The 13,986-nt window shown below is 39.9% G+C and overlaps 1 pseudogene; it reads left to right on the forward strand.

Moving 5' to 3' along the window:
* The first annotated feature begins 571 nt into the window (after positions 1–571).
* On the forward strand, positions 572–9,550 carry LOC111147913 (annotated as a pseudogene).
* Positions 9,551–13,986: the final 4,436 nt, after the last annotated feature.

Consider the following 13,986-nt stretch of genomic DNA (forward strand, 5'->3'; position numbering starts at 1 on the left):
GTATATGTGAACATGAGCAGGGGGAGCAGCAATCAGAGGGAGAAGCAGGCTCCCCACCAAGCAGGGAACCTGACATGGGACTCAATCTCAGGAGTCTGGGATCATGATTTGATTCAGAGGCTTAACTGACTGAGCCACTCAGGTGTCCTGAAAGTGGCATGGTTTTTAAATATCCCCATATGTTCCTACAAAAACAGAGCAAGTTGATAAGCAAAATCTAGGGGTGCCTAGGTGACTTACTCCGTTAAGTGTTCACCTCTTGATTTTGGCTCAGGTTGTGATATCAGTGTCATGAGATTGAGCCCTGCGTGTGGCTCCCTGCTCCTCATGGGGCCTGCTTAGGATTCACTCTCTTCCTCTTCCTCTGTCCCACCCCCATTCCCCCTGGCACTGCTCTATCTCTCTCTCTCAAAAAAAAGAAAAATCTAAAACCCACAAATAACAAGTTTAGGTAGCAAGGTATGAACCTCCAAATATATGCAGGTGGGCACACATCATGAGAACAACAAGATTCACAAGTGATAGAGGGTCAAGAAAGCCCAAACAAAATTAAACACCAGATTACAAAAGGATGACCCAAAAAGGAGTCCCACTTCGTGTGTAAAGCTTAGAGAGTTCATCTAAGGGTAGCAGTCAAAAGGTGTCCATCAAAAAGAGGAGAAGCTTTGTGGGCTCAATATTTCAGGTAAACACAAGGGAACTATGAGAAGATCAGATGGTGCTGGAATGGTCTAGGCTCTATGGGATGGTGCTAGGATGGTCTAAGCTGTGTGTGCTTTCACACCAAGACCAAGCCCTACATGAGAGAGAAGCTGCTAGGACAAGACAGAAAACAGGCCACATTATAACTACCACAAGTAGTATATTAGTTACAAAAACTCCAAATCTGAAAATTCATTCCCCTGTCTGTTTTTCTTACCAATTATATCAGTAGTATTGTTTGATCTCACATATAAGAGGGCTTGTAATGAGAGTACATAGTACCATCAAGATACTTCAATAATAAAATACAGTCGACACAGAGACCTTTCAAATTTGACCACTAACTCTCTCCTATTATCAAATTCCCAAAAAAAATAGAAATCTAAAGTTTAAAGCCCCTTAAAAATTTAAGTCGAGAGAAATTACTCACCAAATTCAAATTTGCCCTTGAGATTTAAATTTCAAAGAAATATAATGTCCAGAACTCATCCTTTCCACTTCATATTTTATTCAATTAGAAAAGTTTTTCAAGGTGTAAATAAGGTTTGAATTTTTTGTAAATAGTTGTAGCTTGGACAAAAATTGTTTTAGTTTAATATCAAGTCTCTCATTAAGTTTCTAGAGAATCAAAAAAGTCAATAAGGGGGCACCTCGGTGGCTCAGTTGGTTAAGAAGCTTCCTTCGGCTCAGGTCATGATCCCAGAGTCCTGGAATTGAGCCCCGCATCAGGTTCCCTGCTTAGAAGGGAGTCTGTTTCTCCCTCTGTCTCTTACTCAACTTGTGCTCTCTCTCTCTCTCAAATAAATAAAAAATCTTTAAAAAAAAAAAAAAGTCAAGACACAAAATTATTGCAGTACTGTCCCCACACCCACCAAATTTGGAAAAAGCTACTCCCGTCTCCAGTGTTGTCATTACAGGCAAAATTGTGTTCCCAAAGCCCATTAATTGGTGTTGTCAGATACCAGTTTAGCTTTACCAAGATAGCTGGTCTGATACAGGGCTCAGGAATCCATGTCCTGTGGACATAAACATAATCAGGAGATGTTTAATTTGGCACTTTGAGTTTTTCATTTCCAGGGTGATAATTTGCTATTCACTTTAATTCCTCTCTCAGAATGGAACCTGAGATATTGTTTTCTTGTGAAGCTTAGAAATTTATAGAATTTGAAACATGTATCAGTAGTGATCAGGTAAGTTCTGCTGCAGTAACAAAGAGCTTCAAAATGTTTAGTGGCTTAAGACAACAGCAGTTTATTTCTCATTCATACTATACATCAATTATGGATGGGCAGGGAGTTCTGTTCACACTGTGCTCACTTAAGGAACTAGGATGACACAATCTCCATAAGTTTCTTCCATGATTTGCACAGCAGGGACAAGGGAATGTAACAAGTGATACCCTGCTTCTAAGAATTTCTACCCAGAAGCAGCACACACCTTTTTCACTCACATCACTTCCATTCAGATTCCACTGGTCAAAGCACATTATGTAGCCTTCTAATTACAAATGGAACATGGAAGGATACTATTGCCTTTAGCTGCAATTAGAATGATGTCTGTTCAATACTGCTTATGTAGTATCTTCTGAGCCAACAGTTGTAATCCTTGGCCATCAGTTGCTATAAATGCTTTCAGCTATAGAATAGCCTAAGCCAATGTTTCCCAAATTTGTCTGATCAAAATAATGACCTGGGTGCTTATTATTATTTAACAACTGCATGCAGAAAAATACTGATTCCTATGTTCTATTCCTGCAGTAATGATTTAGTAGTTCTGAGATAAGGCCTAAGAATCTGTATTTTTTAAAAATACCCTCTGTTAGACAAGGAAACCTCCTTCCCAGAATAGATTTTTTTTTTTAAGATTTTACCTATCTATTTGACAGAGAGAGAGATCATAAGTAGGCAGAAAGGCAGGCAGAGAGAGGAGGAAGCAGGCTCCCCACTGAGCAGAGAGCCCGATGCGGGGCTCAATCCAAGGACCCTGAGATCATGACCTGAGCCGAAGGCAGAGGCTTTAACCCACTGAGCCACCCAGGTGCCCCAGATTTTTTTTTAATAGACTTTATTTTTTAGAGTGCTTTTAAGTACACAGAAAAATTGAGTGGAAAGTACAGAAAGAGTTCCTGTATATCCTCTCATCCCGCACATGCGCAACCTACCCCACTGTCAACATCCTGCACCGGAGTGGTACTTTTGTTACAATGGATAAATCTACATTGATGTATCATTATCACCAAAAATGGATAGTTTACCGAGGGTTTACTCTTGGTGTTGTACATGCTATTGACTTGGACAAATGTATAATGAAATGTATCCACCAGTATAGTATTTAGAATTATGTCACTGCTCTAAAAATTCTCTGCTCTCCCTATGGACCCCTCCTTCCCCAACTTCTGGCAACCATTTATCTTTTTACTGTCTCCATAATTTTGCCTCTTTCAGAATGTCATATAGTTGAAGTGGTACAATATATAGCCTTTTAAAGATGGCCTTCTTTCACTTAGTATTATGCATTTAAGATTCCACCATGTCCCTTGAGGGCTTGATAGCTTTTATTTATTTATTTTTTTGGTAGAGAGAGATAGAGAGAAGGTGGGAGAAGGGGCAGAGGGAGAGGGGGAGAGAGAATCTTAGGCAGGCTCCACGCCCAGTGTGGAGCCCAATGTAGGGCTCAATCTTACAACCCCTAGATCATGACCTGAGCTGAAATCAAGGGTCAGACACTTAACTGACTGAGCCACCCAGACACCCCAATAGCTTATTTATTTTTAATGCCTAATAATATTCCACTGACTAGATGTACCACAGTTTGTTTTTCCTTTTACCAACTGAAATATATCTTGCTTGTTTCTAAGTTTTGGTAAGAGTATGTTTAGTTTTGTGAGAAACTACCAAATTGTTTTCCAAAATGGGTGTACCATTTTGCATGCCCATCAGCAATGAATGAGCATTCCACACTGCACCTCTTAAAAGCCCATACAATTGTCAAGGTTAAAACATTCTAAAGTCCACTCATACCTCTGAATTTACAAAGCTCCTCTAAATTTCCAGTTTTGGTTTTGATTTTTTAACATTCCTTAACATTTGTCTGTTGGGAGGTCTTCAGATTTTAGGGCCACACTCCCTTTCCAAACTACAGGTTTCCCCAGGCCCTCCAGAGACAGAGCTGGCCTGTACACTTATGGCCAGTGAGAGAGTGATTGGTTCTGGCTGTGTGGACTTGCTGGCTGCCAAGAGAGCTAAAGGCTGATTAGAGAATGCTGGTTTATTCTGGACAAACTTACCAATCAAGGGAGTCATTTCACTTCCCCTAAGGTAGTGTGAGTACAGGGGCAGAAAGGCCAAGAATTAGCATTCATTGGGTTCCTTCTTCATGGGAAGAAACAAAAAGTATAAGAGAAGCTTTCTTTGTAACAGGGTGGTCTCTATGTTCTGGTGATGTAGGAGAAAACCTCATGTCATAAAAATATTTTAGGCAGGGCAAGATTTGAGAACTTTAGGAAAATAGAGGTGGTATAAATGTGGGGAATGGAATAAGGACTGAAGGAGATATTAATTATTAAAAAAAATTCTTGGGGCACCTGGGCGGCTCAGTTGGTTAAGTGTCTGACCTTGGCTTGGGATCAAGCCCTGTGAGCCTGCATCAGGCTTCCTGCTCGGTGGGAAGTCTGCTTCTCCCTCTCCCTCTTCTCCTCCCCACCCCTGCTCAGGCTCTCTCTCTCAAATAAATGAATAAAATCTTATAAAAAAAATTCCTGAGTGTCCCTGGTGGTCTAGAAGTCCAACTAGGTCCAAGAAGTAATCAAGGTTTAAATCAATCCAGGAGGGGCACCTGGGTGGCTCAGTGGGTTAAAGCCTTTGCCTTTGGCTCAGGTCATGATCTCAGGGTCCTGGGATCGAGCCCCACATCTGGCTCTCTGCTCAGCAGGGAGCCTGCTGCCTCCTCTCTCTCTGCCTGCTTCTCTGCCTACTTGAGATCTCTGTCTGTCAAATAAATTTAAAAAAAAATTATTAAAAAAAAATCAATCCAGGAGCTGAGATGAGAAAAAAAAAAAAAAAAAAAAAAAAGAACAATAGAAGTGACTAGTACCAAGCAGAGTGGGAGAAAAACCAAGATAACTATGATGACCAGTCTCCACAAATACAAGTGAAGCCAATTGGAAGACTGATACTGCTGGCTAATGTTCATCATGGATTTAATGTGTGCCAGGTTTATGTGGATTATCTCATTTAACCTTCAGAGGAAGACTTTGAGAAATTTAGGGCATAGAGGGATTAAGTAATTTGTCTCTGGTTACTCAGCAAGTAAAGGGAGGGTCATGATTTAAAGCTAGGCAGACTAACTCTACAATCTGTAGCCTTAACCATAGCACCACTAGGTGAGAGTTGATGGAATTTATATTACTCTGAGGACAAATACCAGATTCAGTAGAATGGGAGAAATGACAGAGAAGAGGTGATGGCTGGGGATGGACATTTATTTAAAATCTGAGAAGTTAAACAGATTCGATATCCAAGGAAGGAGGGTGGTAAGAAGTCAATCAGGCTGAGAAAATATGAGGTCAGGTTGTTAAAAGTCATGGACCGGGATGTTGAAGTTGTCAAGGGTGATGTAACTGGAGGGAAACTTCCAGAAGTTATCAGGGAACATAAAGGATATCCCCAAGGCTGGTAGACATATTTGATAAGGAAAAGAGGGTGGTATAAACATTTGTCCTAAATATCAAAGGAGCATATGTAATTCTCCTTTTCTCCCTCTGGAGAGAGCAACCCTCCTTTATTTTACTTAAGAGAAAGATAAGGAAAAAGCAAAGACTAAAAAGACATGTTTGTGCTGCTAATAATAATCATGGCTACTTGATGACAAAGTAAAATAATTGTTAAATCAGGACATGTTTGTCCTGTCTCATTTTAACATTGTGAACTAAGCTATTAAATACTAAGTACAGGTTTTCCCCCTCAGTTTGGAAGCAAAATGTTCCTGTGAAAACTTTCATAAGCTGAAATGACACAAAGCAAAGAAGGAATTACCATTGATTTATATGGAAAATTTTTTTAGCGTTCCCAGACCCAAAAAGTCACCTCTTTTAGGCTTTTCTAAGACCTTAGGACACACCTTGCTAATGGATGCACATAATAAATCAAAATGAAGCCCAGATGCTCACAGACACAGTTCAAAGTGATGACTTTTTTTTTTTTTTGGATAATTTTTTTTATTAACATATAATGTATTATTAGCCCCAGGGGTACAGGTCTGTGAATCGCCAGGTTTACACACTTCACAGCACTCACCATAGCACATACCCTCCCCAATGTCCAAAACCCAACCACCCTCTCCCTAACCTCCTCCCCTCCGGCAACCCGCAGTTTGTTTTGTGAGATTGAGAGTCTCTTATGGTTTGTCTAAAGATTTTATTTATTTATTTGACAGAGAGAGATCACAAGTAGGCAGAGAAGCAGGCAGAGAGAGGAAGGGAAGCAGGCTTCCTACTGAGCAGAGAGCCCAATGCGGGGCTTGATCCCAGGACCCTGAGATCATGACCTGAGCCTAAGGCAGAGGTTTTAACCCACTGAGCCACCTGGGCGCCCCCAAAGTGATGACTTCTTAATGCTCAAATGTTGAGTGTCGTTGCTGGGAAGAAGCTTGGTGGGGCCTCTCTCTCTCTGCTCAGGTGTTCACTGCCTCTGTGGCATAAATTTGCTTTGCTACAAAACAAATGCTGAACACTACTTTTGCTTTTCACCTTTCTTTTTAAAAGTGAAAATCCTCTTTGGATTTCTTTCCGTCTTTCATAATAACAAAGTGGCATAACATGAACTTTCAAAAAGCAGGGGATACCTCTAATCATTTTTTATGAGGGTATACATAGCATAGCACTTTTATTCCAGAACAAAAGTGTAATGCTTTTATTCCCAGAAGCTGCTTTTCTGTTTTTCATTAAAAATTTTTGATGTAGCTGAGACATGTCCCATTTAAATGTACTTCTTACTTCCTTGGATACTCTTGAATAAAACATTCCCTCGTGCTGTTCCTTGGCAGAAAAAATATTCACTGGCACTCTTTGTTGACATTTCGAAAACGTCTCCTGCTTTGTATTATTCCATTCTCAAATTTGTATTATGTTATCCTTAATGAATACATAGAATTTTTTGTAGTTGTCTGTCTGTATCTCTGTTATCATATTAGAGGGAAGACCTATGCTAAGCAGTTCTTAATCTCTTTTAAAGTCACATACATTTAATGCCGTATTTTGCGCCTTTTTTTTTTTTTTTTTTTAGTCCTTATTTCTACTGATTGCCCTTTCGTCATTGGAAAATGGTTTGTGTCATTTAGCATTGAGCTTTGGTACTTTTGGTACTAGATCTTTATTAGAAATATCAGATGATAATCTGGCACATTGTGACATCTAGGTGTATTTTCAGCTATTTTCTATTTATATCTTCTTGGGTGTATTTCTTTTTTTAAGAAAAATCTAATATCTTTCTTTTCCTTCTAGGGCATTCTTTCCTTGTGGAAGATACTTTGTCAAATTCATAAACATTTTCAAAGAATCTGATATGCATTTTAAATGGTTTCAAGGCTTTTCTGGTTTTCCAAATATCTATACCTGAAAGTTTTATATTTAAAAAGTACCTGTAGACTTTACTAATATCAAGTACTCCTGAAATAGTCAAATTCCCCTTGATAGGTTAGTTGTTGAATTTAAATTTGTTTTGCATTTGCCTTTCTGTTTTCTCTATGCCAAATACAAGAACAACACCTTGGTACGGCGTTCAGGGAGTGATTTATCAGAATCTGGTTAATCCTCCCATCCTCATTTCCTCCAGGGGCTCCCATCCTGACCCACAGTCCTGGCCTTTATCATCTGTGGCCTGGGGTGTTTCAAGAGCCTCCCAGGTGGTTGGTTGCCCCTGGCACTCCATCCCCTATCATCTTTATCCAGAAAGATCCTATTGAAACATAAGTCAGGTCATGTCACTCCTTGGTCCTTGAATGACTTCCCATCTCATTCAAAGAGCCAAAGTCTTCACAGTAGCTAAGAGTTCTTAAGTGGTCTGGCCCTTCTTCCCTCTCTCACCTTACCCTTCCCTCTCTCTCTCCTTCTGTTCCAGCTATAAACTTCTTGCTGTTCCTTGAATATTCCAAAGTGCTCCTACCTTGAAGTCTTTGCTCAAATTGTCAACCTTTCAAGGAAGCCTTCTCTGAACCCCTGTTTTAAATTCATTTCCCCAGCAACCTCTGTTCCTTTCCCCTGCTATTTTTTTTTGTTAATAAAACATTTATTATCATCTGATATATTTTAACGGATGTATCATTTATCATCTGCACTGCCATACACTCAAATATAACTTCCACAAGAAGCTTATAGAACTGTGCTGGACGTGGAGAAGTCTCTGCGAGAAGAAACAAAAATATCGTATGAACTAACTTAGCAGTTAGCATGAGGAATGAGAAATGTTTGCTAAACAAAATGATGTACTAGGACACTGGATAAGAATCTGTGGTTACAATGGAATCTTTTAGAAGCTTAGTGGAATCCCAGATGACTAGACAGAGTAGGAAATGCAACCCTTTTGGTTTACATGACGGACCTCCTGCTTTAGCTTCTGGACTTCTGTGGTGAAGCTAAGAGTGGGACTGGGGTGTCCTAATCTTCAGTTAGTTTAGCTAAACGAAATTGAGGTAGCAGGATTGGTTTTACTTGACAATATGGAAGTACATAATTCTATTTAGGTAGATTCTCCATTCTCCAATCTGTCATAAACTTTCATTAGGAAATCTTGCATGGCTTTTATGGAAGAATATGTATCTCCCTCTTTCCCTTATACTTCACTGGGGCTTCTGGCAAGTTTTATGTTGGGTTCTAAGTCCCAAATGAAGCACAGGTTTTTTTTTTTAATTTAAAGATTTTTATTTATTTATTTGACAGACAGAGATTACAAGTAGGCAGAGAGGCAGGCAGAGAGAGAGGAAGGGAAGCAGGCTCCGCCCTGAGCAGAGAGCCCAATGCAGGGCTCGATCCCAGGACCCTGAGATCATGACCTGAGCTAAAGGCAGAGGCTTTAACCCACTGAGCCACCCAGGTGCCCTGAAGCACAGTTTTATTTCAAGAAAAAAATAGAAGTTAAAAACCAAACAAATCTTTAACTCCAAGTTCTGTTTTCAGGATGCTAGACTATTCTTCAACTGATCAGTGCCTGGAATCTGCAACCACCATTGGGGTGACATAGTTTTGCACTTGCCGGTTGTTTAAAGAGCCCTTTGGAGGGCACATTGGTGTCTTTGCTGCTGCTGCAGGTCGTGGTGGTCAGTTTGAGCAACCAGACCTGAGCATGGAGGCACACAACATCTGCAGCAAATGAGAATTCAATGGCCAGTTCTTTGGAACAGGAACTCACATGACTTTGACTGGACCAGCACGTTATGAGCCAAATATTTATGATTTCAAAACTACTTAAGGTTAGATGTACAGTGATCTCCTTAGGAAGGAGAGAATGGCATTTTACATATATTAGACAGAAACAAGAGAATCAAATCCTGGCCAGAAATGTTCCAGAATGGCAAAGGTGTATTTGATTTCCTGCTCCTCATTTGTGAAGAGAGAGTGAATGACCAGATGGTTGAAGATCGGAATTCCAGAGAGCAGGAGACCTGCCAACCCATGCCTGTAAGCAACGGGGACATCCAGAACAGTGACAGAGAGGCCACCCTGGGGGCATTCTTCATCTGTGAGCTATGCCAGTGCATTCAGTGTAGGGAGGATGTGGAGAATTAAATCGATGAGCTGCTGCAGGAGTTGGAGGAGAGCTCCAGGGCCTTCCTGCACACAGTTTGCTTCCACTGACCCACCTGGCCTGGTACCTGGCGGGCCATCCACCCTCCTAAACCCAGCTTCTTGAGCTTCCTCTTGGTAAAGTTCTGCCCTTCCTGATATTTGTTTTTCCTTTTAGATTTTCTGCCAGTGGATGGTAGTAATACCCAAATAAAGTGTACCTATGAAATGAGAATATACACATAAATGCTAGATTAAAAAAATCATTTTTTTCTATCTCACCTTTACTTATGAGTGGGATATTGATTTTAAAGTTTATTTTTTTTCTTTCACCAAAAGAGAAAACAACAGTTTATAATACATTTCCTCTGTATATCTGTGTCTTTCTTTGTGGTTTCTTCCCTTTACCCCCTAAGCTTGTTGGAATGTTCAAATAACCTGAATGAAGAAGTGGGCTTTATCTTATCAGGAAAATAAGAAAATTAAAAAATAAAGAAACTGTTGGACTAGAAGGGTGCAAGAAACCCTCCTCCAACCCATTCTCCATTTATTTTATTTTATTTTTTTAAAGATAGAGTTTTCTTTCTTTTTTCTTTTCTTTTCTTTTTTTTTTTTTAAGATTTATTTATTTGACAGAGATCACATTAGGCAGAGAGGCAGGCAGAAAGAGAGGAGGAAGCAGGCTCCCTGCTGAGCAGAGAGCCCAATGCAGGAGTCGATTCCAGGACCCTGAGATCATGACCTGAGCTGAAGGCAGAGGTTTAACCCACTGAGCCACCCAGGCACCCCCATTCTCCATTTAAAACAGCTGAAGATCCACTCTTCCCTTCACCTTGGATACAATTTTGATCAGCTCTCAATTTCAGATAATTCTTAGATAAGAAAAAAATCTCATCCACATTAGAGGGTCCACATTTGAGATGGTGTTGCTCTTTAAATAGGCAAGCACCCTTTAAATCCAAGTCAGTTTCTTCTTGTAGGATCATACTTTGTCCAGCTCCCACCCCACGTACACATCGGCTCTGAGTAAGGCTCCCTCCTGGGACTGCATCTCTTTCTCTTGCCTTCCTTCCTTGGCTCTTTCATCTGTGGCTAATGTAGCCACAGCCTTTCACTTAGAGCATTTTCAAAGTGAGATAATTTCCATGTGCCACCAAATTTCAAGCTCTCCAAGTGATTCTCTTAAAAACCTCCTCCTCTAAGGGATAAGAACTCCCATGTTGCTTCATGCCTGTGGGCTGGGGGGAAGGAAATGCATAGCAACAAGGTAACAGACCTCACCACCTGCTTCTTCCACCTCAGCGAATTTTTCATCAATTCATATAGTCTGGAGGAGGATGATACCTTAGAACTGACAGAACTGGTTTCTCATTGTTTTAACAGCTCAGAAAAGTGCACACCTTTAGAGCAAGGGAAGTACTTGAGATCTGTTACGCAAACAATGGAGGCCTCAGCTGAATCGGAGAGTCTCTCCTGACAGTCATTTTAGCAGATTTGTTCATCAGTTTGTTTGCCATGCTCAACTATCTCTCTTCATTTCACCAATTGATTCTAAAATATTATAAGAAAGTCTTTGTCTGGGTAACAGATGGTTGAACCAGAGATGGACTTCTGACCCTGGCAACAATTCCAAAGACTGATCCAAGCTGGTTCTTTCCTGAGAACTTTTTCCTCACTGAGCAGGGAGCCTACCAGGGATCATGACCTGAGCTGAAGGCCAACTCCCAACCTACTCAGCCACCCAGGCACACCTCTTCTGAGAACCTGAACTGAGACTTAACTGAAAGTTAATTCAGAGTCAGGAGTGATAGTCCTAATGGGCAAACTGATAGTAAGCAGAAGGAAGCATGAGGAGATGGGAAAGCATATAGCAAAGAAGCACAGAGAGCAGTGTCTAGTGCTTTTCCATTTCCTGGGACACATCCCACCATGCTCTCTGGTACTGGTTTCTGTAAGATTCTCTTATGCTCTTCTTCTTCTTCTTTTTTTTTTTTTTTTTTAAAGATTTTATTTATTTATTTGACAGACAGAGATCACAAGCAGGCAGAGAAGCAGGCAGAGAGAGAGGAGGAAGCAGGTTCCCCGCCGAGCGGAGAGCCCGATGCGGGGCTCGATCCGAGGACCTTGGGATCACGACCCCAGCCGAAAGCAGAGGCTTTAACCCACTGAGCCACCCAGGCGCCCCTCTTCTTTTTTTTTTTAATGGCCTCTGCTTTTCACTTGTTTTGGGGGGATGGGGCACATGAATATCCAATTATTTCAATACTATTTATTGAGAAGTTTCCATCGAATTGCTTCTGAGACTTTGTCTCTGCCTACTTGTGATCTCTCTCTCTCTCTTAAATAAATAAGTAAAAATAAAAAAAGACAAATAGAATATAATTTTAGTATTTCTCTTTTTAAAAAATTTATCAGCTTTTAGCTATGTCTCTTTAAAAAATATTAAAAAAATATTTTCTTTATGGCATGCTTTCTTTTCCTAGTTCAGTATTAGACCTCAGGGGATATCTTGAATTTACAACTTTACCCTAATCTTCCACTACTTGAAGTGCTGTCTGAGGACCAACAGGCTGGGTATCACTGGGATTGTGTTAGAAATACAGAATCTTAGCCTACATGCCAGACCTACTGCATTGGAATCTGCATTTTAATGGGATCCCAGGTGATTTTATAAGCATTTTACCATTTGAGAAGCCCATCTGTAACCTACTCTACACATCTCATCAAATCAGTCTTCCTAAAATACTACTTTCATTATGTCCCTAGAATTTTAAATGTTTCCTCACTGCTCTTAGAACAAATCAAATGCCCCAGCCTGACATTTAAGACCACAGTAAAATGGACCCGGTCTACCAATTTTTTCCTATATGGATGTTCTCAGCTAAATTGGTCTACTCGGCTATTCTTCAAATGTACCAAGTATATTCAGAGTCTTTGCTCATGGCATTTGCCTGTCTGGAATTTTCATTTCCATCTCCCTACACATCCATCCTTCAAAAACCAGTTCAGTTTCCACTTCTGGAGATTCCTGCTGCTGACCTCAGATCTCCCTGCTGTCTCGTCCTCTGAACATCTTAACCTGCTTTCCCAGTATCTTTTTTTTTTTTTTTAATTTATAACGTCACCTCCCATTAATGCTTATTACAATACAGTGCATAGGATAGTGTTTTCATTCATTAATTACATCCTTAGTTATTTTAAAAAATTGTTTTAATTCAGAAGGGGCTTGTTAATTTTTAGGGCTGTAATTTCTTTGATCAAGCAGCTGTTAAGGCCAAACAGAAAGAACTGAAAGCATTGTGTTCTTGTGCTTCTGTATTTGGAGGTAAATTAAAAAAAATTTTTTTTAAAGATTTTATTTATTTGAGAGAGAGAGAACATGCACACACAAGTGTGGGGAGGGGCCAAGGGAGCTGAGCAGGGGTCCTCATCTGCGTTTCTAACAGATTCCCAGATGATGTTGGTGCGTTCAAGATTGCATTTGAGAATCATTACTGTAGTAAGGAAATGTCAAAAGGGAAAAATAGTCCAGTAAGTATGAAATGTTAGTGCAGATAGAATTTCCCTATCTCTTTTCTTTTGAAGATGTGAACAGTGTAACAATTAATTCCAACAAATGTTTTTAAATGAACAAAGAAAAAGGCACCATTTGTTTAAATAGAACTGTTTATGATTCTTGCTCTTTATATCAAGCATTTGCAAACATCAATCTCTGTCTGAGAAAACATTTTTAGTTTTATTTTTTAAAATTTGTGAATGCCAAAGAAATATGTTTGTTTCCGCATGGCAATGAAACGAATAAACAATGCTAGAAGTACTCTGTAGATTGCTTTCACCTAGTATTCTCTTTGATGTTTTGGATAGACTAATTTTTTACTCACCAGTAATCGGTCAAAATTGTTATTTTGACATTGAGTTTTTTGAGTGTATGCTTGCTGGGTTTTATGTTTGTGTACCTGTCCCCCCATTTTACAAAGATTATATTGATACTAAGTGAGGTGACCTCAGATTACTTCCTGAAGAATGGAATCTACAGTAGTACTCTTGGAGCAGTGGGTGATGGATTGTGCTTTTATTTTTAATGATCAGCTTAAAAATCAAAATACAGCTTCTGCTGATTGAATGATAAAACTGTATTTGTGGGGCGCCTGGGTGGCTCAGTGGGTTAAGCCTCTGCCTTTGGCCCAGGTCATGATCTCAGGGTCCTGGGATCGAGCCCCACATTGGGCTCTCTGCTCAGCCAGGAGCCTGCTTCCCCCCTCTCTCTCTGCCTGCCTCTGCCTACTTGTGATCTCTCTCTCTCTCTCAAATAAATAAATTAAAAAAAAAAAAACTGTACTTGTAATCGTTTCCCCTCTGGTAGAGGAAGCATCAATGCAATACTTTACTCTAATGCTGTTAAAAAATAATGCTTTTTTAAAACAGATTTTAAAACGCCTTACTATTGACTATTAAACAGTGGATGAAAAAAAATTTTTGAGCCCAGAATTATATATCCTAGGAATTGC

This window comes from Enhydra lutris, unplaced genomic scaffold (assembly GCF_002288905.1).
Source record: "Enhydra lutris kenyoni isolate GAN:26980312 unplaced genomic scaffold, ASM228890v2 scaffoldscaffold18, whole genome shotgun sequence".
Lineage (NCBI taxonomy): Eukaryota > Metazoa > Chordata > Mammalia > Carnivora > Mustelidae > Enhydra > Enhydra lutris.